The sequence below is a fragment of the Lipotes vexillifer genome, unplaced genomic scaffold (genome assembly GCF_000442215.2).
Source record: "Lipotes vexillifer unplaced genomic scaffold, Lipotes_vexillifer_v1.1 scaffold1629, whole genome shotgun sequence".
Taxonomy (NCBI): domain Eukaryota; kingdom Metazoa; phylum Chordata; class Mammalia; order Artiodactyla; family Lipotidae; genus Lipotes; species Lipotes vexillifer.
Genome location: NW_006790230.1, coordinates 176,306 through 180,209, shown reverse-complemented (window position 1 = coordinate 180,209; position 3,904 = coordinate 176,306).

The window sequence follows — 3,904 nt, the reverse complement described above, 5'->3', positions numbered from 1 at the left end:
CCCAGCCGCTCCGCGGCATGTGGGATCTTCCCAGACCGGGGCATGAACCCGTGTCCACTGCATCAGCAGGCAGACTCTCAAACACTGGGCCACCAGGGAAGCCCTCATTGTAGTTTTTATTTGCATTTCTCTAATGATTAATGATGTTGAGCATTCTTTCATGTGTTTGTTGGCAGCCTGTATATCTTCTTTGGAGAAATGTCTATTTAGGTCTTCTGCCCATTTTTGGATTGGGTTGTTTATTTTTTTGTTATTGAGCTGCATGAGCTGCCTGTAAATTTTAGAGATTAATCCTTTGTCAGTTGATTCATTTGCAAATATTTTCTCCCATTCTGAGGGCTGTCTTTTGGTCTTGTTTATGGTTTCCTTTGCTGTGCAAAAGCTTTGAAGTTTCATTAGGTCCCATTTGTTTATTTTTGTTTTTATCTCCATTACTCTAGGAGATGGGTCAAGAAGGATCTTGCTGTGATTTATGTCATAGAGTGTTCTGCCTATGTTTTCCTCTAAGAGTTTGATAGTTTCTGGCCTTACATTTAGGTCTTTAATCCATTTTGAGCTTATTTTTGTGTATGGTGTTAGGGAGTGATCTAATCTCATACTTTTACATGTACCTGTCCAGTTTTCCCAGCACCACTTATTGAAGAGGCTGTCCTTTCTCCACTGTACATTCCTGCCACCTTTATCAAAGATAAGGTGACCATATGTGCATGGGTTTATCTCTGGGCTTTCTATCCTATTCCATTGATCTATCTTTCTGTTTTTGTGCCAGTACCATACTGTCTTGATTACTGTAGCTTTGTAGTATAGTCTGAAGTCAGGGAGCCTGATTCCTCCAGCTCCGTTTTTCGTTCTCAAGATTGCTTTGGCTATTCGGGGTCTTTTGTGTTTCCATACAAATTGTGAAAATTTTTGTTCTAGTTCTGTGAACAATGCCAGTGGTAGTTTGATAAGAATTACATTGAATCTGTAGATTGCTTTGGGTAGTAGAGTCATTTTCACAATGTTGATTCTTCCAATCCAAGAACATGGTATATCTCTCCATCTATTTGTATCATCTTTAATTTCTTTCATCAGTGTCTTATAATTTTCTGCATACAGGTCTTTTGTCTCCTTAGGTAGGTTTATTCCTAGATATTTTATTCTTTTTGTTGCAATGGTAAATGGGAGTGTTTTCTTGATTTCACTTTCAGATTTTTCATCATTAGTATATAGGAATGCCAGAGATTTCTGTGCATTAATTTTGTATCCTGCTACTTTACCAAATTCATTGATTAGCTCTAGTAGTTTTCTGGTAGCATCTTTAGGATTCTCTATGTATAGTATCATGTCATCTGCAAACAGTGACAGCTTTACTTCTTCTTTTCCGATTTGGATTCCTTTTATTTCCTTTTCTTCTCTGATTGCTGTGGCTAAAACTTCCAAAACTATGTTGAATAAGAGTGGTGAGAGTGGGCAACCTTGTCTTGTTCCTGACCTTAGTGGAAATGCTTTCAGTTTTTCACCATTGAGGATGATGTTGGCTGTGGGCTTGTCATATACGGCCTTTATTATATTGAGGAAAGTTCCCTCTACACCTACTTTCTGCAGGGTTTTTATCATAAATGGGTGTTGAATTTTGTCAAATGCTTTCTTTGCATCTATTGAGATGATCATATGGTTTTTCTCCTTCAATTTGTTAATATGGTGTATCACGTTGATTGATTTGTGTATATTGAAGAATCATTGCATTCCTGGAATAAACCCCACTTGATCATGGTGTATGATCGTTTTAATGTGCTTTTGGATTACGTTTGCTAGTATTTTGTTGAGGAGTTTTGCATCTATGTTCATCAGTGATATTGGCCTGTAGTTTTCTTTCTTTGTGACATCCTTGTCTGGTTTTGGTATCAACGTGATGGTGGCCTCGTAGAATGAGTTGGGGAGTATTCCTCTCTCTGCTATATTTTGGAAGAGTTTGAGAAGGATAGATGTTAGCTCTTCTCTAAATGTTTGATAGAATTAGCCTGTGAAGCCATCTGGTCCTGGGCTTTTGTTTGTTGGAAGATTTTTAATCACAGTGTCAATTTCAGTGCTTGTGGTTGGTCTGTTCATATTTTCTATTTCTTCCTGATTCAGTCTTGGCAGGTTGTGCATTTCTAAGAATTTGTCCATTTCGTCCAGGTTGTCCGTTTTATTGGCATAGAGTTGCTCGCAGTAATCTCTCATGATCTTTTGTATTTCTGCAGTGTCAGTTGTTGCTTCTCCTTTTTCATTTCTAATTCTATTGATTTGAGTCTTCTCCCTTTTTTTCTTGAAGAGTCTGGCTAATGGTTTATCGATTTTGTTTATCTTCTTAAAGAACCAGGTTTTAGTTTTATTGATCTTTGCTATTGTTTCCTTCATTTCTTGTTCATTTATTTCTGATCTGATTTCTTTCCTTCTGCTAACTTTGGGGTTTTTTTGTTCTTCTTTCTCTGATTGCTTTACGTACAAGGTTAGGTTGTTTATTCGAGATGTTTCCTGTTTCTTAAGGTAGGATTGTATTGCTATAAACTTCCCTCTTAGAACTGATTTTGCTGCATCCCAGAGGTTTTGGGTCGCTGTGTCTCCATTGTCATTTGTTTCTAGGTATTTTTTTATTTCCTCTTTGATTTCTTCAGTGATAACTTCGTTATTAAGTAGTGTATGGTTTAGCCTCCATGTGTTTGTATTTTTTTACAGATGTTTTCCTGTAATTAATATCTAGTCTCATAGCATTGTGTTCAGAAAACATAATTGATACAATTTCAATTTTCTTAAATTTACCAAGGCTTGATTTGTGACCCAAGATATGATTTATTCTGGACAATGTTCCATGAGCACGTGAGAAAAATGCGTATTCTGTTGTTTTTGGATGGAATGTCCTATAAATATCAATTAAGTCCATCTTGTTTAATGTATCATTTAAAGCTTGTGTTTCCTTATTTATTTTCATTTTGGATCATCTGTCCATTGGTGAAAGTGGGGTGTTAAAGTCCCTTACTATGAATGTGTGACTGTTGATTTCCCCTTTTATGGCTGTTAGTATTTGCCTTATGTATTGAGGTGCTCCTATGTTGGGTGCATAAATATTTACAATTGTTATATCTTCTTCTTGGATCGATCCCTTAATCATTATGTAGTGTCCTTCTTTGTCTCTTCTAATAGTCTTTATTTTAAAGTCTATTTTGTCTGATATGAGAATTGCTACTCCAGCTTTCTTTTGGTTTCCATTTGCATGGAATATCTTTTTCCATCCCCTTACTTTCAGTCTGTATGTGTCTCTAGGTCTGAAGTGGGTCTCTTGTAGACAGCATATATATGGGTCTTGTTTTTGTATCCATTCAGCCAATCTGTGTCTTTTGGTGGGAGCATTTAGTCCATTTACATTTAAGGTAATTATCGATATGTATGTTCCTATTCCCATTTTCTAAATTGTTTTGGGTTCGTTATTATAGGACTTTTCCTTCTCTTGTGTTTTTGTCTAGAGCAGTTCCTTTAGCATTTGTTGTAAAGCTGGTTTGGTGGTGCTGAACTCTCTCAGCTTTTGCTTGTCTGTAAAGGTTTTAATTTCTCCATCAAATCTGAATGAGATCCTTGCTGGGTAGAGTAATCTTGGTTGCAGGTTTTTCCCCTTCATCACTTTAAATATGTTCTGCCACTCCCTTTTGGCTTAGAGTTTCTGCTGAAAGATCAGCTGTTAACCTTATGGGGATTCCCTTGTGTGTTATTTGTTGTTTTTCCCTTGCTGCTTTTAATATGTTTTCTTTGTATTTAATTTTTGACAGTTTGATTAATATGTGTCTTGGCGTATTTCTCCTTGGATTTATCCTGTATGGGACTCTCTGTGCTTCCTGGACTTGATTAACTATTTCCTTTCCCATATTAGGGAAGTTTTCAACTATAA